Source organism: Triturus cristatus, chromosome 8, assembly GCF_964204655.1.
Source record: "Triturus cristatus chromosome 8, aTriCri1.1, whole genome shotgun sequence".
Lineage (NCBI taxonomy): Eukaryota > Metazoa > Chordata > Amphibia > Caudata > Salamandridae > Triturus > Triturus cristatus.
In genome coordinates, this window is record NC_140591.1 from 1,294,374,441 (window position 1) to 1,294,398,330 (window position 23,890).

Here is a 23,890-nt window from a genome sequence, read left to right on the forward strand (position 1 = left end):
ACACCCTGCTATCATGCCACAAGACTGTATAGTCATGTAACTGCCTACAAAACTAAGATAGCCAAAGGGAACACACACTGTCACGCACATCCCAGGACTGATAGGAATGTCCAGGTGCTGGTCCAGCCACCAAGATGTTGTCTCTCATGGAAGGAATAGGGTGGAATTCCCCTAGATACAATGCCCACAATTGTGAGTCAGGTGCCCAAATAGCCTGCATAACAAGTACCATTTGTGTGGTAGGCTGTGATCACACACATGCATAGTGCTGAAAAGTGTGAATTTGTCCATGAAGGCATTTCGACATACTCAAAACACAAGTACAGTGACTAGCAAGGATGGCACAGATGATTCAGCCGGAGACATTGGTGAGGAGGGATGGCCATTGTTGAAGGGATCCGTCACCAACAAAGGAAATGTTGACACAGGTCAGCACAACAATTGTGCAACTGTTTGCAGGGAAGATGTCAGGTGCCACAGAGGAAGGAACACTCCTTGGGACAATGTCTCAAAACAAAATGAACACACACTACCAATGATTCTTGTCAGAGACATTGTGATGGCACACAGATACCATGGTCCACCTCATGACCATCATACAAAAACATTTCTCAGAACCCTAACACATTACCAGAACACCAACTCCAGGAGCCTCATCACCAACATCAAGTACCTGAAATGCAATAGTGTTGAAAGTTAAAATAAAGGCTTTATTCAGCACAAAAAAATATAAAAAAGTAGACTATTTACACAGGCCAATGGCCAGTCCATACATAAAGTCCAAGGGGGGACGTAGGGGACCGCTTCTACCCCTAGCTTGCCTGCACAAATGAACCTCCAGGTTCGTCGGACGGGGGTGGGGCATCATCTGTGGCAGTACCAGGCACCGCAGGGACAGGAGGGGAAAGGGTAGGTGTGGTGGGTGCAGGGGTGAATGTCTCCAACACAGGGAGTGGGGCAGCGCCAAGGGTGGAGGCAAGCTCGGCGCTGCACAGCGCTGCTAGTACGTCCATCCAAACCCCTGCACTAGAGGATTCCCCAGGATCAAGGGAGGGTGTGGTGGGCGAGGGATGGGGTGCAGAACTCCTGGGGGAGGGGGTTGGCGTGGTGGGGGACTCAACTCCTGTGCCCGGGGACTTCCTCGCCCGCTTGTGGGGTGGTGGCTAAGCGGGGGCGAGGTCCAACCCACCCAGAAAGAGCTGCTTGGGTGAGCGTTTGGCAGGGGAGCCAAGGGGAGTGGTTTTGGAGGGACAGGGTTGTGAGGACTGCAGACTGCGACTGTGGCTGCGTGTATGTCGTCTGTCCCCAGACCCTGTGGGTGTGCCTACATTCCTCTGAGTGTGCGTGCCAGGAGGTGTGCGCTTTGCCTTACTTGGGGGTGTGCTGCCTGTGTCTGGTGGGGTGCGTGATCGTGACTGTCTGGGTGTGCGTTGGACAGGTATGGGAGAGGGAAGTGTGGATGGGTCCGTGGTAGGGGGGTGACGGAGCGCTGCAGGAGAGTAACTGCTGCCATCAGGGAAGAGTCCATGGACCGCAAAATCTTGCGTTGGTCACACATCGTTGCAGACATGCCCTCCATGAATGACACCATCTGTGTGAGCAGTTTAGTGTGGACATGGAGGACATTCAGCACCTATGCCTGCCCAACCTGCAACTGCCGCAGTATGTCCACAGACTCTTCACTGAGGGCAGCAGGGGTGACAGGGGCAGGGGTTGCGGTGCCTGGGCCGAAGGAGACATGGTGGGCCTCTGCACGGACAGAAGGGGCGGGAGCAACTGGGAGGGCGGAGATGGTAATGGAGGAGGTGGAGACAGGTGTGGGGATGCTGCCAGGTGGTGTAGCAGCCTCCGGCTCCTCGAGGAAGTCAGCGTCTGACCCATCGGTGTCGTAGCTGGTATCGCCTCCAGACAGGTCCTCGGACTGACTCCCCTCGCCCTCCATGCCACTGGCTCCCTCGGACTCGCCAGCAATGGTGGCACTGTCGCTGGGTCCCTCCTCCAGGTCCGTGCAGGTGTCTCCTTCTGTTTCGGATGATGATGCTGTGGGCAAGGAGAAGAAACAGAAATGCATCAGTTACCTGTATACATCTGACACATGAGCACAAAAACAATAGGTCACAGTGCATATCAGGCAATGCATCATGAGTAACAGCTAGATTACTCTGCACATATGCACATATGTAAGCCATGTACTGCCCAGTTGGTAGACCCACTATGCCACTTGGACACAAGGAAAAAAAAAACACACCAGGCCACAACTTGAATGAGAAATACACTGAGAAGCTAGTGTCTGTGAACAGGTGATCACAGCAATACAGTGAAGTCATGCCACCTCTTGTTTAGCCTGAAAGAAACAGTAGTGGTGCACCCAAGGTAAACTAACACACCTCACTACTCAAGGTGTCACCACACTCAGAGACCCGTAAATACTTTGTAACACAAAACGAAAAAATGTTGTTACCTTGGGACTCACAATACTTTACACAATCGACATGTATTGAATCGCCATTTTGTGAAAAGAACACTCATGTGCCTGCATGAACGATGTCTCCCAAGAAAGTGCACACAAAACTACATTTACACTGTCATTGAAGAAGCTGGCACCTTTTTCAAAGAAGCCACTGTTAGAAATAAATGGTTTTGCAGAAAGTACATATACATGGGCCCACGGAGGTCTTGATGTCTTGACACACGTTAGTTTGTATCACCAACAACAAAGGAGTTTCACAAAATCAAGACCACTGTGGGAACATGTATACGGAGAATCTGCAACACCATTTAATTCTAACAGTGGCTTCTTTGAAAAGGTGCCAGCGTGTTCCATGAAAGTGGAAATGTCATTTAGTGTGCACTTCCTTGGGAGACATCTTTCATGCAGGTACATTAGTGTTCTTAACACAAATCATCAAATTACCACATTTAAAACATGAAGAAGTGTCGACAAGTGCTGTGAGTGCCAAGGTACAAACATTTTTGAATAACAACTTGAATTATGTCAGTTGTCACATGGCCATCCATTACCTGATGACACAGTTGGCTACACATATGACCCACTGCCTGTCATGTAGAGTGGCACACATGTCCAAACCCAGGACAATGCATAAGCTAATGGGCCTGCAATTGTGTTGTAAAAAAACATAGCTGTACTGTGGAGACACCCTCGTGGCAAGCAAGAATGTCCACACAGATGTCAGCACACAAAGACCAAAACTGAGTTGCATCTGAACCACACACATGTGCCAAAAATGTATGAGCAGTAATCATGTTTTTAAAAATGACACAGGCTGCAAAGCACGAACATTAAGCACTGGCCACCATCACAGGGTCACTGCACGGTGATTCTTTGTACAGCCAATTCTCACACAGAGGTCAGACCTGGCAAGGAGAAATCAGGGGTGCCCATGTAGGCCTCTCCCACACAACCCCCCCATACTTGAGTCAATGTGATTGATACAGATCAAGAAGTGACACCTCTTAATCAGGGTTTCAAAAACTGAGCAGCAACAATTGCTAAATTGACACAACATCACCTCGTGGGGCTGGCAACACATATTTGTGACAAACAGCCATCAACAGATTGTTGTGAATACCCACACAGGCACTGCCCAGTGTGAGTATGCACAAGCCAAATGGTGTATCCCTGTCCAGTGGACACATGTAGCACACATTGGAAAAAACAAACTAGGCCAGGGAACAATGCCACAGAGGCAGACCTATGCTGAACCCACAGAGAATGTGCACAGTGTTGGATGACACACATGATTAGGAGGCCAGGGTGTCTCAGGGGATTGTAGTGGGCACATTGCTCCGTGTTCCTGGAATGAGCTGACTGTACCATGAGTAACCGTCATGGCACTATGCATATCTCCCACTCATGCACATCATGTGTGAGGCCACAACATTGGTCATGCATGGTGCAAGGGTGTTCAGTTGAAACCTCACACTCCTATGTTGAGACTCATCATCAGTGCCAACAAATATGGACCTCCAACATAGTGAACAGATCATGGCACAGGCAAGGTACCAACACATGTCACAGACCACCCTCCCACATGATGCGGAAAGCAATGTGCACTTTGATTTTCTGGCACCCTAGATGACCATGTGCAAATGTGATTACACACAGACCAGGGGACACATGTCAAGGAGTGGAAGGGATGAAAAAGAGCACCAGGTGACATTGGGGAACAGAAAATGCACTGCACATGTAAACTCTGGGAGTGTATCCAGGCTCCATAGCACTTACAAAAGCTGGTGACACATAACACAACAAACAGCCATTTACCTACCCCCTCCTTGCTGCAGTCTCTCCTGTAACTGCCTATCGAGGTCAGGGAAGACCACCGCCAGGACACAGGTCATGTGGGCGGTCAGGTGTTGGCGCCCGCCGTGGGGGCGAGGAGGGTCCATCCCCAGCTGGACCCAGGAGATCCTCCGGGTCCAGCACCGGTTATCCTGCCACCGTTTTCTGACCTGTGGTAGACGCCGACTCCGATCCCCGCCGATCTCACGGACCTGACGATGTCCTGCCAGATCCCCATCTTCTCGTAGGCAGTTACCTGTCAAGATGACAAAGTGAGACAACATCACTACACCTGCTCCATGTCCCAGAGACACACATTTGAACATCTTTGATATGTTGAACAGGGCATAGGATGCTAACAGGAATTGCATCATTCTCAATGAGAAATTGGCCTGTGTGCAAGCCCCAATGCACTACATGGTATTGAAAGTCAACAGGTGGCATAAGGGGTGCGACACACTCACTGATCATGGCACACACTCTGCAGCACATGCAACAGCAGGCTGATGGACAGCACGTGCCAAGCAGTCACATGTCCCACTCCACTGACGCACCCTCAGCAAACTAGACAGACACACCCAGGCACAGATCACTTGCCTGTCAGACACAACAGCGGATACAACCCTCACTCTGCACATGTGCCACTTGCCTGTGGGGTGTCACAGGTGTCGTGCTAGCTCTGCAAGTCAGACACACAGCACGGCTTACTTGTCAAATCAGATGGGTAGAGCTGTTGCCTCCTCCATGCAGCTGTGGTGCAACACTTCACATAGACACTCACCCACATGACAAGGAACATTCACACACATCAATGTCCATGAGGCCGTACACATCATTTGGACACTCTCACCAGAGGTCCACTCAACTCATACACATCTGTGGGTACAGTCACCTGTCACACCGGGGGGACCACTGAATCACCTCAGGACAATATGAAAAAAAGCCACCAAGGATTTTCCAGGCTGAATGTGTCATGCACTATGCAGTGAATGTCACAGTAAGCACAATGCAAGTGAGGAGTGCACACAGAAACTACCTCATGCTCTGCATGAGAGACATAAGCATGTCCTCCCCTGGGTACGGTGCGTTTCACACGCACCCGTACGGCACCAGTAGAACAGTGATACGGACCGTACACACGCAATGAATGCGGGGGTACGGTGCGTTTCACACGTACCACAACGGCACCAGTAGAATAGTGATACAATGCGTACACATGCAATGAATGCATGGGTACGGTGCGTTTCACATGTACCCATACGTCACCAGTAGAATAGTAATACGGACTGTACACACGCAACAAATGCGTGGGTACGGTGCGTTTGACACATACCCCTACGTCCCCAGTACAATAGTGATACGGACCGTACACACACAATGAATGCAGGGGTACGGTGCGTTTCACACGTACCCCTACGGCACCAGTAGAATAGTGATACGGACCGTACACATGCAATGAATGCGTGGATACAGTGCGTTTCACACGTACCCGTCCGGCACCAGTAGAATAGTGATACGGACCGTACACATGCAATGAATGCGTGGGTAAGGTGTGTTTCACACGTACTCCTACGGCACCAGTCAAATAGTGATACGGACTGTACACACGCAATGAATGCATGGGTACGGTGCGTTTCACACGTACCCCTACGGCACCAGTAGAACAGTGATACGGACCGTACACACGCAATGAATGCGGGTGTACGGTGCGTTTCACACGTACCTCTACGGCACCAGTAGAATAGTGATACGGACCGTACACATGCAATGAATGCGTGGGTACGGTGCATTTCACATGTACCCCTACAGCACCAGTAGAATAGTGATACGGACCGTACACACGCAATGAATGCATGGGTACGGTGCGTTTCACACGTACCCCTACGGCACCAGTAGAACAGTGATACGGACCGTACACACGCAATGTATGCGTGGGTATGGTGCGTTTCACACGTACCCGTACAGCACCAGTAGAACAGTGATACGGACTGTACACACGCAATGAATGCGGGGGTATGGTGCGTTTCACACGTACCCCTACGGCACCAGTAGAATAGTGATATAATGGGTACACACGCAATGAATGCAGGGGTACGGTGCGTTTCACACGTGCCCCAACGGCACCAGTAGAATAGTGATACCAGGCGTACACACGCCAGGAATGGAGGGCTACGAGTTGCACAAGGATGTCCATCAAGTACTTGTCATTGCATACTTTCATGTGCAGGCCCTAGGTGCGTCAGCCAGTGATATTGCACAGGTCATCTCATCTAGTTGCACAATTGATGTGTGATGACCTGTGTACACATGTCATGTGTGATGGTGCACTATGTGGCACACATCACCTTGACACTTGCTACATGTGTGTCTGTAGTCCAACTGTGTCATGCACAGCAGCAGTGGGATGGCACAGTCATCACCACCCGCACCTGTCTCCTGATGCCAGGGACAGGGACACTCTATCAACTGACATGTCATGATCAGCGTGCCCCTATGTGACTATGTCAGGTGTGTGTCATGTATTCCCATGAGCTTGCTGTTAGTGTTCCGTCAACTGCATCTGCTGTTGGTGCATCCAACATGGGTCTGTGTGGAGATGGGCATGACACACATCTACGCACACCATGCCACATGTGGATTACCACAGCTGTAGGGTCTGTGTCGTCTCAATGGCTGTGTTTTTTTGTTGTCACGTGTTCCCCTTCATCGCAATGTGTTTCATATGTACATTTGACATTTCATGTGACCTGTGCATGTGCCTTGCAGTCAACTGTCTGGATGAGATGACATCCTTCCAATGCAGCTATGTGGATGTGTGTCACTCCGGTGATATCTCTGGCTGTTCACTAAGACTTGCCCCAGCTCATTTCAGGGCATGTCATGTAGACTTGACAAACAATAGGTGTATCTGGCTTTTCAGAGGAGTGCCAGCAAGCTGGCATATGTGTCCTGGATGTATTGCACACACCAGACTTCATAGTTACCTGATGTTTAGTAGCAGTTTAGCATGTGCTATGTTCATTGACATTGATGTTGGCAGACTCTCAATCTTCATTATTCCTAACAATGTCCTGCAGGGCACCGCCTGTCCCAAGACCAATGCCAGACTTGGCTGCCATGAGGGAACGTGCCTGCATCCGACATTACAGATTCACTCGACAGTTGATTGAGGTCTTGACCGACAAGCTGGCACCACACCTCCAACCGCGACACAGGTATCCTACTGCGCTGACTCACAAGATGAAGGTGATGGCAGCCCTACATTTTTTTGCCACAGGTACGTTTCAATTGACCATAGCTGATGTTGGTGGGATGTCACAGACAATGTTCAGCCATGTCCTGCGTGATGTTTTGGCAGCCATGTTGGAGCACCTTGATGAATTCATCAAATTTCCTACTCCTGAGGAGTTGACAGATGTCAAGGGTGATGTATATGCCCTGGGAGGGATGCCCCATGTCATTGGGTCCATTGATGGGACACATGTGGCTTTGGTAGCACCACAGGCACAGGAGCAAACCTATCGCAACCGTAAACATTACCACTCAATAAATGCCCTTGTGGTGTGTCTTGCTAACATGCTGATTTCCCATGTCTGTGCACGTTTTCCAGGATCAGCACACGATGCCTACATCATGAGGCGTAGCAGGGTGCCACAAATGATGCTGCAGCTGCACAACGAACGAGCATGTCTTGTTGGTGGATATACTCTGTTTGTCCTGTGTGTTGCGGTATCTTTGGCTCTTATGGCATCTCCCGACCCACTTATTTGCATGATGTTTCCATGTAGGAGACTCTGGATATCCCAACATGCCATGGCTAAGGACACCTCTCCGCAACCCAAGAACAGCTGCAGATCACCAGTACAACAATGCACATGGGCGGACCAGGCGAGTGATTGAGAGGACGTTTGGCCTCCTGAAGAGCCGATTCCGGTGCCTTGACAAGACAGGCGGGTCCCTCCCATATGCACCGGAGAAGGTCTGCAAAATCTTCATTGTGTGCTGTATGCTGAACAGCATGGCTGTTGAGAAGGCAGTGCCACTCATCCTTGATCCTGATGAGCAGCAACATCCACCCGTGGAGGATCCAGGGCTTGGTCACGAGGCAAGTGATGAGGAGGAGGAGGAAGATATCTGGAGTCAGCTCATACACAACTTCTTCTCATAATGGTGAGTCACTGGGTATGAGTGTGCAAGCTTGTAGCATTGAGTGGCATGTGTTGCAATGTGTGTGTCCAGCTGACTGAATGCAAAGTGACTTTGATGTGTGTACTGATGTGTCACTCGAGTGATGATGTCATGCCACACAGTTTTGCGGCGAGACTTTCTTTGAAATTTGCATGTGACCAACATTGTTAATGTTTCGTAACTGACCATGTGTGCGGCGAGATTTGTTTTAGGTGACTTCTTGTGTGTCTGTCATTCCCAGGTTTTTGCGCCTGTTGTCTGCTCGTGTCATCTTTGTCCTCCTGCTATTCCTCATGAGGATTGCAACGTGTGCTGAATCAGCGTTCCATGCACGGACATGTGGAAATGTCAGTTTGGGTAAGGATTGCAGCAAGGCTTTTTGGTGGTGGTACGGGTTGGGAATGTGTGGGGACTACTTCTGTGCATGTTGTGGTACCATGCATACATGTCTTCTCACCATGGAGCATATAACATGTAGCATCACTCCCATGACATGATAGTCACGCTTCTTGACAGTCATCTGTAGTGGTGTGTGGAGTCTGATGAAGGCATCAATGTGCATAAACCTTGCCTCTGAAACATTGCGGATGCTACGGGTGGACATAGTGCTGGACATCACAACAACAGGCTCTATGGTGAATTGCAGCCTCTCCGTGTGCAGCAGGATGTGCTTGGCTCATCCCCTTAACTTGTGTGCCAGTTCATTGGGATTTACAACATCCATGTTGTGAAGGGGGGGTCCAGCGTATGCCCCACATGTTCTGTAAACTGACCTGTGAGTCTGTTCGTATGGATGCATTTCCCTTTGTGTGAGTTTTTGTAATAAAGGTGTTCAGCACAATCCAAAGTGCCTTATCTCTGTCACTGCAGATCTCTTGCCAGTTTGCATGCGTCATCTATGGGATAATTGTCAAAGATTGAGCATATGAGTGTATGTGTACTTCGGCAACATGCATGCAGTTCTTCATTGCTAATAATCTCTATTGTGCAAGAAGTACCTGGTTGTGTATGTATTTGTGCAGGTTGCTCCCCACAACGGGACGTCAACGCCTGCTGACGGTGTGTCTCCTGTGTGCAGCTCTGCATTTTGTTGCCTGATCCTGTGGCCATCATTTTTGGTGATTCTTCATACATTTTCTCGGAGTGATTCATGAGTAACCTGACACTCCTTCCTTTACATACACCTGTTGCAATGTGCCGTTCTGACCTCCTTGTCTTTGTGTGCTACTTTTTGCCTAGTTTCTCACCCCTTCCGCCTGCTGCTGCCTCACCTGCGGCACCGCCCCACTGACTGCCCTGATTCTGCAACCCACACGCCTCCAAAATGCTCCTCCCTTCCCCCCTCCACCCTTTCTTAATACAGCCAGCAGCTTGTCTGTGCCACTGTTGCACCAACGCCGTGCCAAGGGCAGGACCGTCTGCGCCTGCAACGTGCACAGTGCACGAGCCTCTGGTCCTTGCATAACCCACGTCACACAACAGGCTCATGCTGCAGCCACCCTCCAAGCAATGTCCACCAGACAAGCAACCGCCTGCTATCAGGCAACCCCTAAGCACACACACAACACCTCTGCATGCTGAGTGTGCAACTCCAACTGCCTACACAGTGCTGCCCCGCCTTCCAGACCCTGTCAGAACAACCAGGTCATGTGCCTCCTACTCCACACCTGCTCCGTCCACCAGCATGCCATTGGACTCTGTTACCTCCTCAACACAACAGTCCCACACATCACCTTCATGACAGTAACCTGGATAAAAGCATCCTCAGCACACAACTTCTTCATTGCCATCTCTGACGGATACAAGATCACCCGCAGGGACGGCACCAACAATCCCGGAGGATGAATTGCAATTTATTCACAAGTACACCCTCAGAGTCACAAATCTGGTTTTGCACCAACCCCCTGGAAACCCTCAGAGTAACACTCATCTACAGATCTCCAGGCCTACATTCACAATTTCGCAAAGCCATCAACACGTACATCTGCATGCACGCCCTCACCTCCACAGGCTACATGTGGCTGGGGGCCAGTAACTTCTTGCTGGAGGAGAACCACACCACCATCCATCATTGGTCCATCAACATTTGCATCCACGTCTCCGACAAGCAACACACTGCCCCACACCCCGCTGCCGATCCCCCAAAGATGCTTGATGTAAGTCACCACAGACAAGATGTGTGGGACACTCGAACCAACACCCCCGCCACACCCTGCAACCTCACACATTGGATCAGCAACTGATCCAGCAATCTTGCCACATTGACGGACTTTCCTGTGAAGCACAACAACAGTTAAGCCACCTGGGACAAGGCAGACCTACTGGACTCATACAGATCTAGCCGGACTCTTGTGCAAACCTTGCAATACAAAGAACCATCAGTTATCTTACAGCCCTGGAAAACGCCACACACAGCCATCACCATATCATCAGCAAGGACAAGTGGAGATCCTTCAGATAGGGCCGAGGCACCAAAACACACGACATAAAGGAGCTCATCAGCATTGTGAGTGAACTGACAGCAGCTCTCCATCCAAAAGACACCCCACCCTTGCAAGGCAGATCAAATCCCTTGCAACTTTCTACCACTGCAAGCTCATGGACATACACAACAGCCTTGGCACACAGAGGCAGAAAGCACTATTATCCGTGGGACCAACCCCCCTCAGGTTTTGGACTCCCGTCAGCAGCAAATACACCACCTGGCTCATGTGCACCATCCACTCTGGCTCTCCATCAGGCCCCTTCCCACACAACATCTCAACCACATCATTCCCCATCCTTGAAGCCCACGTCCAGCACGTCATGAATGTCTCCTTTGAGTTTGCCACATTCCATGGGAGCTGGAGGCATGCAGAGACCCAGGACCTTCTTCAACAACGGACGGCAGTACCGCAGGATCTCCTGGAACATCACCCTGCTTCCCTACCCAGCAAATGTCATCAAGAAGACACTCAATGAGCAACTGACAAACTTCCTCCATGCAAACAGCTCCAGGCAATCGGCACCAGACCATCTTCCACAGTAATCACACCACTGCAACCGTCATAATTGCCACCACCAACAACAACTTTGCCCCAGACCATCTTCCACAGTAATCACACCACTGCAACCGTCATAATTGCCACCACCAACAACAACTTTGCCCTTCTCAACAATGGTGAGACCACCCCCCTTGACCTCTCAACTGCATTCTACACCATGTGCTACCACACTGTCAGCTCACACATCTCCAACACTGGTATCCAGAGGAGGGCCCAGGATTAAATCACCAAGTAGCTCACCAGCAAGGCCCAGGGAGTCGGCCTCCACCCTTCAGCATGTGGTACACTGGGGTCATCTGGCCCATGCCCCAGGGCTCATATCTCAGCGTGATGATCTTCAATGTCTCCATGACCCCCCTCTCCACCATCACATGCACACACGTCCTCATCATCATCTCGTATGCCATTGACACCCAGCTGCTCCTCACCAAAGACCCAGCCATTGCCAGATCCAACCTTCAAGAAGGCATGAGATCCTTTGACGAATGGCTGAACATCAGCCACCTGAGGCTGGACTTGGACAGGACTAAGGTAATTATCTGAGGATTGTCCCCTTACAGCTGGGTCAACTCCTTGTGTCCCACCGGCCTGGGCACCGCACCAGCACCCAGTGGCCACGCACACAAGCTGGTGTTCATCATGGACTCATCACTCACAATTACCATGCAACTCAACACCATCTGTACCTCATGCTGCAACACCCTCCGCATGCTGCAAATGATACAACAGATAGATCCACTCCAAGGCAAGAAAGACCGTCCCCCAGGTCCACGACACCAGCCGGGTCAACTACAGCGACGCCCTCTACGGAGGAACAACAGCAAAACTGCAGGAGAACTTGTCCACATCCAGGGTGCATCCGCACACCTCATCTTCAACATCCCCCGCCCCAGCCACATCACCGTCCACCTGAGATAGCTCCAATGGCTCACTGTCTGCTGCAGGATCACCTTCAGACTCCTCACCCACACTCAGGAGGCAGTCCACAACCCCAGACCCAAATGCCACCTTGGACGTCTGTCATCCAACACCCCGTTGGCCCAACTCCGTGCAGACAACCTTGCCCTGGCCACCATTCATCACATCCACCGAACAACTGCATGCAGGAGATAGTTCTCCCACTTCGCCAAACAGACCTGGGACTCCCTCCCCGGGCACCGCCACATGACCCATGACCTCTACGTCTTCATGATACTCTTCCAAATTGGTCTGTCCAAGCAGTATTGCAAGCCCCCCCTCAGCAGCTTGAGGCCATCACGGGTGAGTATTGGGCTCCATGTCTGTATTTGATGATACATTGTGACCCATGTGTGTCCTCCACCGGACTCAGATCCCAGTGTATGGATGGCTCTGAGTTAGTTCCACACTCAGGCATACTTTGACATATCCCCACACGTATGTTGTGGACTCATGCGAAATGACTGCAACATCAAATTTAATTTTTTATTTTTTTATTATAGGTCTGGGGTGTGATTTGTGCAAGAAAAAGGTGCAATACAGGGACCATAGAATCCAAAGTTCCCAGGGGGAGATAGGATCCTTGGCATTTGAAAGCAGCAGAGTCCAGACCACAGTGTTTGGCATCATTGGTCAGACTGTCACCAGCAAGTCCATGTGGTAGAGAATGTCAGTCAATGAGGTGATGCTGTTGCACATGAAGGCCAGGTGCCAGGCCAGGTGACCTAGGAGATGTGGATGGGCCACTGCCTCTCACGGTCTTTTCCGTGGATGACCCACCTTCATGCAACATCCATGTTTCATACACATTCTAGTTGGCACTGTTCCTCCAGGTAGTTGTATGGGCCTAGCATTCTCCTCAATGTGCACTAATTGATGGGTATGTTGTGGGGGACAGATTGATATGTGTTCCTGAGTCTTTGACTTGTTGATTTTCGTCTTGGATGCTTCTTCAGCTATGTATTGGTCTTGTTGTGTTACATGTCTATTGTGACAGTGGGTAAATCCATTGCCTGTCCTGGGGGTGTCTACTTGTATAAGGGGTGTGTGTGACAGGGCCTGCTGGTGGGTGTTGTGTGATTTGGCACTGGGGCTCCCAGGTGATGTAGCTGTCCCCCATGGAGCATGCTGCCATGACAGTGAGTGTGAGTTCCTGCCCTAGATATCTGACCTTGTTGTCTTGGTGTTTGTGTTTGCACTGGTCACAGGAGGGCCTTGTGCTGCCTACACCAGGGCCCAGTGTCAGCTATCTTGTCAGTACTTTCACAGTCCCTGTGCATTGACCATGGTGCATGGGTATGTACCTGGGTGGAGCTCAACAACGTGTTTTGTGACACCCACCCTCCCAGCATACCGGATGTCCATTCTTGGGTTAGTGCTTCGTGTAGCATGGGACATAGCATGGGCTTGCTTTCTCAATGGGGCATACACATGTTAGTGGCATTAGCGTTGTTTTTGACTATGGTTCTGGCCAGTGAGTGTTTGGAGGTAGTTACGTGCATTTTGTGTAGTTGGGGTGTGGATGCCATTACCCCCATGTTACATAAGTTGTTTGTGTACTCACCAGGCTCTGGAACTCCTTGAAGTCCATGTACTCCGACCGGCGGAAGCAGGGCCATCACCTTCTCCTCCCAGGGATGGAAATGTACTGCTCTGCGGGGCCCACCACCTTCAGTGATGTTGCTCTGGGCATAGTCGTCATTCATTTTTCACTTGACTGATCTCTGCAGATCGTACCACCTGGCTTGGCATTCAGTCCTGGTCCTTCTGATGGGTGCAACAGCATTCACCCTATCGACGATCCTCTGCCACAGCCGTGATTTTTCGGCTATGCTGGTCTGTCTGACAAATGTTTCAAACAGCTGTGGCTCGACTCTGATGACTTCATTGACATTGATCTCCAGCTCCTCCCTTGTGAACTTTGGATTCTTGTCTGTGGGCATGGTGTGGGGTGAGGGTGTGGATGGTTGTGGGTCTGAATATGAAGTTGTGGGTCTGAATGTGAAGAGGGGGTATGTCTGAAGGAGGTTGTGTGAAGGTGTATATGTTAAGGTGGATGGGTGCAGTTGTTGGTGTGTGCTCTCTAGCTGCAGTGAGTCTGTTGCAAAGGCTCATGGTTTGTGTGTTTGGGCCCTTTTTATTGGTCCATTTGTGGGTGGGCCTCAGTTTGAATTTTTGGTGGGTGTGTTATAAGGGGTGGTTGTGAGTTTGCCCCGCAGTTTGCCTGTTTGGATGTGGCCAGGTCACTTATTTCCATGTTTTGTGCACTGTAGACGTGTTTTGTGGTGTTGTGCGAGTCGAATAGACCCTCCTTGTGCTGTTTTACATTGACTATGTATGGTGCGTACATATGCGATGTTGTTGTGAGGTGCGTACATATGCGATGTTGGGGTATGCACCGTGCATATGCGATGTTGTTGTAAGGTGTGTACATACGCGATGTTAGCGTACGCACCGTACATGCATGATGTTGGGGTACGCACCGTACATACGTGATGTTGTTGCAAGGTGCGTACATACGCGCTGTTGGCGGACGCATCGTACATATGCGATGATGGCGTATGCACCGCACATGCGCGATGTTGGCGTATGCACCGCACATGCGCGATGTTGTTGTAAGGTGCGTACATACGCGATGTTGTTGTAAGGTGCGTGCATACGCGATGTTGGGGTACGCACCGTACATATGCGATGTTGTTGTAAGGTGCGTACATATGCATGGTGGGGCCTGTACGACTCGTACCACTGTACGACTCGCACCCCGGGAACAACTTTTCCTGGGATATGAGTCGTACAAAGTTTGCTTCATAGCGGGTAAAGTCATTCCCTGTGTACGGAACGTTTTCCGTACGAATCCTAAATCGGAAAGCCGGTCCGGATCGTACTTGTACGGTCGGACTGTATTTTTAGGATTCGGACGGAAAAGTGTCTGGGTCCGTCTCGTACAACTTTTCCCGATCCAATTCGTACGGATCGGGCCGATCCGTATGTATTTTTCCCGTACAAATCGTACTTCATGGTTGGGACGGGACTTGTACGATTCGTACGACAAAAATATACGGCTACGAGTCGTACGGAAAAAATAATACAGGATCGGAATCAACCCCTTTTTGGCAGGTTTGTGTTATTTTCTGCATGCAAACACAAAACAAAGGGGCATATTCACTAATCGTTCATGCAATGCATGACAAAAATATGGAGCAAATGTGTTCTCTCCTTGCACTAGTGCACTGTGTGCATCCCAGTCACAGCACGGGTCATAGTTCAGGGCTGCATGCATTGAAGGAAGGATTGCTTTTGTGGATGAAGGGACTCCTTCCTGCAGAAAACCAATCATTAGAGACATTTTGTTCTTTCTAAGTGTGATTCAGAATACATCAGGCATAGAATGATAATGCCAGGAGAAAGAAAGATATTTCTCCTTGTTTTGCATCACTGGGGAAGGCATGGCATTTTGACGCATTTCCTGGTTTACTAGCTTTGGTAAATCTGAGAATACACCAGTATCATGGATGGATACATTGAAACACTCATCTTCCACCCATGGAAGTCAATGCAGCCCAAGAGGTTTTTTATGTACAAAACTAGGCAAGGTGGCACAAATCGCCCCTTGTGTAGCTTTATAAACACCCGTTAAGGACTTGTGCTACCTTGTGATGACATGCATCACACAAAAACAATGAAAGGCCCTAGTAAATCTAGGTCAAAGTATTGTGGTGGGATTTAGCATCCAATGCACATCTTGATTTGAGTTAGATTGTAATCCAAAGTAACACAAAAAATGTGCAATGTGCTTCCTTGCATTTTCTTGCATCAAGAGGTCTTCCAACGGGAGTGCATGGGCATTCTCATGGGTTTGATGCAAATTCCTATGAGAAAAGAAGTATAGACAGGTATTTTTACCAACAACCTGTGCCTGCTTGAGGACAGCATAATAAGGAAAAATGTCTTAATATAACCTAATGTTTCCCATTTTGCATGTGTGCTGCATTGTACAGTATTCATACAAAATGGGAAACCCTTTAAAACAGCACAAAATCTTTGCTTCAGACAATGCAGACACCCTTGAACTATGGCACAAGGATGTGTGTGTTGGTGTATGGCAGCCACAAGTGCACAAGCACAGAGAGAGAGAAGAATGCAGCACATCTGAGTAAATATAGCTATGTTCTGTTCTCTACCATTCACACAGTTTTACTTGTTGCACTGCATTGGTGATGTCTATGTAAATATGGGCCCAACTGTATGTTCAGTCCACAGACAAAAGAAGATATGGTTCAGAGAAAGACTGGAGAGAGATTGGGAGTGGTATGTAATTCAGACATAAAGGGGGAGTTATTTTCTTCAAAGCTGACAGTGGAGAGCTCGCAGCAGAGTAGGACAGCCTCCCAATGACTGAAGGAGACAGTTATTAGCTATGTGCAGATCTTTTTCCATCTATTGTGATTTTTTAATACGCATGCATAGGATAATAAAGTGTATGTGAATGTTGCTTCTGTAATTAGCACTATAGATTCAACTCAGACAGCCACCATGCCAGATAACAATAGCAGACTCTTTGCCTACTCCTCTCAGGCTGGCTTGAATCCAGTACCACTGGAGTCAAGCTATCCTGGCTGATGACAGGTGTAACCCCAAAACGGGTCCTAGGATGCTTGTTTCCAGTTCAGGGAGGACCTGGCCTGGCAGTTCGGGCTGGACTGTTCTTATTGGGTGCAGGGTCAAGATTGATTTGCATATGGCTGGGTTTAAACTGGAATTGCATGAGGAGCAAAAAAAATGATGGATGTAGGCCCAGATCTCTGTACTGGGGTGAATGTATGACATTGTTCTGCATTATGTCCATCAGTTGTCCTTTTTGCATTTCTTTTAATTATTAGTCACGGACAATTCATGCAGTCATAGAACACATTTAAAAGGGCTTTCTATTCATATTTGCTGTTTTAAGATATGTTCTAAAAATACTGGCTTTAGATGATTTTGCATATGGCTGGGACATCAAAATACTGGCCAGCTGGCAACTCTAATCAGGAGACTAAACGTTTTTTGCAGGATCATCACATTATGTATTTCCTGCACCCTCTATCCCTGATTGATGCCATAATAGCAATAGTTTATCATATATCTGAAACCCTGCGCCAGCCATCAATACAATGCTGAGTTACTCCAGGTGTCTGGGACTACATTCTTCATTCAGACAACTCGCTCCTCATTCTCACCGCTCACCCTTCACTTTCATGCTCACCCTGCACTCTCAGTGGTCACATTGCTCACCATGCACTCACACCATTCACCCTTCTCCTACCCTTCACTCACTCGAGCACACTGCTCACCCTGCAAGCTCATGCCACTCACTTTTCAATTTCACCACTCACCCTACACTCACAAAAATCACACTGCATTCATGCTGTTTCTCTGCACTCACATCATTCATCCTCCTCTTACTCTGCACTCACACGAGCACAACATTCACCCTACACTCACAGTGGCTTCACTGTATTCATGCCCCTAGCCATGAACCCACGCCATTCTCCCTCCACTTACCCTGTGGTCATATGAGTACACTGCTCGCCCTGCCCTCACAGTAATCAGACAGCACTCACCCGACTCACTGTGCACTTACACGTTTCAACCTGCACTTACATGAGCACACTACCCACCTTGCACTATTGTGATACTTCACTTAACTGTCGCTCTCACTAACCACCCTGCACTCCATCCTCTTACCCTGCACTCACACGAACAAAACTCTCAGCCTGCACTCATCCAGACACAAGATGTTCCAGGTCTCAGCTGTCAGGTGGGAAAATGAGCGTCCTCCAATGTAGGCCTGGGCAAATTTCTGTTCCTGCTCGCCGAAATTGCGATAGTTTGACATTTTCGCGTTTCGCGGAGAGCGCGAAAATGTCAAAATTTCTGCCTTCCGCAGCTTGGCGATAATTTGGTCCTTGCTCGCGCTGTAAAATAATACATTCTCGCGCGCGCGCGATCGCCTTACCTGAATCCCCGCGTTCGCCGACAAGTTGTCCCGATCCGGTCGCGTTCTCCACGAGATGTTGGATTGTTGGTAGCCATTTGCGCTGTCTCGCGACAGTTCGCGCCCGCAGTAACGTCATGCGTCGCGCGATCACGTCTTTCTTCTCGCGATCATGCACCGCGAGAAGAGTGAAAACAAGATGGCCGCGCCCGCAAGCAACCGCATGGGTAAGTTGGCGAGCCGCGCACACGCAGAAAATACCGCGAACGGGCGGGAAAAAAACTTCTGCATCTTCGCGATATTTCCGCGTGTTTGCGGAGATTTTAAACATTTTTGCGATAATTTGCGAAAGTCGCTTTCGCAAATTCCGCCCACCCCTACTCCAATGTTTGCCCGGCGGATGCTCTGGATAGCTGCTAGGGAGAGGATTCTGGAACAGAGTTCCCTGGTAGGTTGGTGGAAACTCACTTGTTTGTTGATGTACCCTGGTCCAACATCACAAAATAAAATCATGGATGAAGTGTTGAACTTTTCAAACACTCACCCCTGGTCACAGGTCTGAGTTTAATCAATTGTTATTTTGCTCTGCTCGCCATGTCACCCCAGTTTGGACCCAGCCATATGCAAATCAGTCTTGACCCTGCTCTCTATGAGGAAAGTCCAGCCTGAACTGCCAGGCCAGGTCCTCCTGGACTGGAAACAAGCAACCTGAGAGCGGTTTCAGGGTATCACCCCTCATCAGCTAGCTTGAACCCAGTGGCACAGATAGAGAGGGATCCTTAGCCTCTTAGGGTGCACATAGCAACATTACAACATTTGTTGTGTAGTACCTTGTAAGCATGGAAGTGCAGCTTGAACTCACATCTCTTTGTGACTGGCAACCAGTGGATTTTCCTGATGAGAAGAATAATGTGCATCTGTCTGGGGAGGTTGAGGATGAGTCTGGCTGCTGTGTTCTGGATGGTGGAGTTTCCTCATGAGTTGGGCAGTGCCTTCTATGTAGAGGGAGTTGCCACATTCGAGTCTGCTGGTGATGAGAGCTTGAGTGACAGTTCGCCTGGTGTTGGGTTGGAGTCATCTGAAGACTTTCCTAAGCATTCGTAGAGGGAGGAAGCAAGCGGAGGAGACAGTGCCGAACTGCTTCTCCATGGATGATGCGTATGTGTGATATGCATGCAGGTGTGCTGCTATTCTGGCATACCAGAGGGTATTTTTACCTTATGGACAAGGGTATTAGTACCATATTAGACCTGAAAGCCCTCTCATATAATATTTTCCCAGCAATCAGCTCCTTGCTCACCTCTGCGAATTTGCCCAGAACCTCCCCTCGGGTTAGTGAGCGCATGGACCAGCCTTTAGCCCCCTCCGGCTCGCAAACCATACCCCTGTATAACACTCCCTCCCACCCCAGAAGATTTAAGACATACCTGGCGTCCAATGATATCAATGACCTTCTCAACTTGTACTCTACTAGGTCCAACTCCAACTTGATCCCGCTGAGACAGATACAAGCCCTCCATTGTAACTAACCCGAACAGAGATCCTCCTCACAATCTATGAGTAATCAATAAAGACAATCTCATGAGAGTGAATGTCATCCAGACTCCTTCCCCCATAAATCAGTTATGACTTAAATGTGTACTACCTAATTGCAGGCCAGCGAGTAAACACGCCTCCGATATCTTCGGCCTCATCCAACACAAGGACTTAGACATTATCATCCTCACAGAAAATTGGCTAAATCCCGCCTCCACTCCTTTCTTAGACCTCCTAGTACCTCCTATTCATGACATAATTAGGCTAGACAGAGCGCAGAAGCTGGGTGGTGGCCTAGCTTGTATTCATAGGAACACACTCTCGATCTCTCACATGGACTCCTCCTCGCCCTCCTCCTGTGAATACCTCTGTCTCAGCATCTCAAGTAATACCCTGCCTGTTTGTAAACTTCACACTTTTTATCACCCCCGGGAGACAATCTCCCCTTCATCGAACAACTTATGGAAATCATCTCTGGCAATGTCAACTCAGCAGTGTCCCAAATCGTCCTTGGAGATTTCAACCTTCACTGGTCTAACCCCAATGACCAGGCTGTAAAGTGCTTTAAATCATTCTTAACGGATCAAGATCTGATTCAGCACTGTGACCAACCTACTCATAATAAAGGAGAAACTCTAGACCTCATTATCTCGAAAGGAAAGTCCATCACTTTGGATACCATTACCCCTTGCGGCTGGTCTGACCACCACTGCATATACTTCTATATTAACAAAGAGGTGTCGAAGAGGAAGGGTCAACCAACGAAATCAAAGATCTGGAAAAGGGACCTCAGATCAATAAACTCTGATGATCTAGCAGCCCACTGTAAAGCTGCCCTCTCCTCCCAAGCTGACTTGGTTGAGGTTCAGTTACTCACCAACTCCTACAACTCGACCAACTCCAACATCATGGATGACATTGCAACACTCCAACAAAAAAATGCCTCAACAATAATATCCAAACCATGGTACAACGATAATCTAAACACTGAACGCCGCAACCTCAGGGCTGCTGAATGGTCATTGAAATCTAAACCCTCACTGGGCCAACTAAAACTCCTTAGAGATGTTAGAAGCTCATACAATAAACAAATCAAGAGCGCCAAAGCTGACTACTTCAGACACCAACTTGATCAAGCTTCAAACCTCCCCAAGAAACTTTTCGAATTAGTCAAACAGCAATCAGTGGAAGGTCCAAACCACTCTGTCTCTGGAGGCAGCCCACCCTCATGCGACAAACTTGCTGCTTTTTTCTCCGAGAAATCAAGACTCATCACCATGGATCTCGCCTCCAAGAAGGTTCTCCTACCATCCTCTCGGTCCCCACCACCCCTTGACCTCTTTATAAAGTGCAAACCTATCAGCCTGAATACTAAGAACAACGCGTCTTGTGGCTCTTCTACCCCATTCAGTGAAAAAGACATATACAAGATTCTTCAGATTATCAACCCCTCTAACCACTTCTGTAACCTGTTGCCCCCGGCCATCTTCAAAGAAATCAAGAATGCACTCGTCCCCAGCTGGACAAGGATTGTAAACGCTTCTCTATCACAAGGCACAATCCCAGACTGCCTAAAAGCAGCCCAGGTGTCACCTATACTAAAAAAACCTAACGCAGATAAAGAAGACCTTAATAACTTCCGCCCTATCTCCAACATCCCCACCCTAGCCAAACTCCTAGAAAAATGCGTTCAATCCCAACTTTGTGCTCACATAGAGAACTTCCAACTCCTAGACTAGCATCAATCCGGTTTTCGAAAGGGGCACAGAACAGAATCGGCTCTCACTCACGTTATGGATGACATTTTAAAAATGCTTGTTGAAAATTATTCCTGCCTCCTAATCCTCCTTGACCTTTCCTCCGCATTCGACACGGTCAATCATGACAACCTCCTATCTACTCTGAAGAACAGGATGGGTTTCTTGGGTCTGGTGCTACAATGGTTTTCGGCCTTCCTCCACCACAGATCACAAAGAGTCAAGGCAAATCACTCCCTCTCTCAACCTTCTCCAGTACTCATGGGTGTCCCTCAAGCGTCAGCCCTTTCTCCTATCCTCTTCAACCTTTTCTTGGGACCACTAGTTAATTCACTAAATTCCACCAACATTCTCTTCCATATGTATGCGGATGATACGCAACTTTATCTGAAAATCTCATCCCCGGATAACATCATTTCACTCAACACTACCCTAACTGCTACTCAAAACTGGTTAACTGAGAACCATCTCCTGCACAAAACCTCCAAAACTGAATTCCTTCTCATCTCTCCTCTGAACCACCTCCCTGATCCAGACCCTTTGGCTGAATAACCTTACTGCTTTCAACTGCATCCCTCTCATCATAGACTTAGCTAAATCTCTTGGAATCCCTTCGGACATGCACCTGAATATGAAAAATCACACCAGTAATGTGTGCAAGGGAGCTAATCACCTGATGAGGACACTTAGAAATATCAAACCATTCCTTCCACTTGCTGATTTCAAGCAGGTTGTCCAAGCTCTTGTCTTGCCAAGGCAAGACTACGGTAGCGCTGCGCTCTGTGGCCTTCCCAAATACACTGTGGCTCCACTAAGGGCATCACTGAACGCTGCGGTGAGACTGGTTACAGGTACCAAATGAAATGAGCACATAACCCCAGTCCTAAAATCTCTTAGATGGTTGCCCTACGAAGCGCAAATTCATTTAAAGATTGCCGTGCTGACGCACAAAGCCCTGCATCTCAAAGCTCCCAGGTACCTAGCGAAAAAGCTTGAATTATCCTGTGGCGGTACAGACTTTAAGGAGCACTGACAATTTCCTCTTGAAGCCACTCACCCTTAACAAAAAGAGAACTTGTCACCGAGCCTTCTCCAGCACTGCCCCACAGATATGGAACTCTCCTCCTCTGGAAATATGCAGAATTTCCTCAATGAATGCTTTCAAACTGGAAGCTAAAAGATTCTTAATGAACAAATTCTTACCTTAATTTGGCTAGGTTCACCTGCTCGTAGTCATTGATCCTACAACCATTGCCCCTTCATTTGATGCTGCTCTTCTTTAACGCCCCCTTCACAGACTGCAATATACATGTTTATTGGATTACTCTCCTTGACATATTGTCTTGTAATTATAAGATTTTTTCCTGGTTTTTTAATTTTTTTATTTTTACTTAAAATCGTTATTGTATGAATGTCCTTCCTCCCATCCATTTGTAAAGCACTACGGGATCTTGTTCGCGCTATATAAAACTTTATAAATAAATAAATCAATAAATAAAATAAATAAACTTGGATGGGAGCTGTTGGAAAACTGCAGGCCAATACATGCTTTTATTGAGACACTATCACTGGCTGTGGGGACTTGAACTGTCTGACTGAGAAATCCGCAAGCCCAGTCATACCCAGCAGCAGGGACACAGAACACACACCACCACACCTGGCCGAAGGCCCTGACTTGATGCATTTAATTCTTAGCATATTGGGTTGATCCATAGCAACATGTTGGAACTGATATTTGAGGTAACTCTTGTCATAAGATTTCCTGCACTCATTTTATAGGGGTTGTAGATGGCAAAATGCTGGCCCTTGTACACTGGAGGGAAATTTCAGAGGTACCCATGACTGTGGCTGAAGTATCCATGGTAAATTACTGGCCCTCTCATATTGAATGTACTCCTTGATATAAGGGGCTCACCTATGAAAAAATGATGACCTTGGTATAGTGGAAGTAATTTCTGCCTTAAGAAATTTGCAAAAAAAAGTATTTACTCCTCAGAAAGACCAGGCTTCCCTGGTGCACTATGAAGTACTGGAATATTTCATGAATGCCCTATAGGGGTCTGCAGCATTTTAGCAAATTTGATTAAACAATGATTAAAATATTTTCTATATTTACTAAATTGGTGTA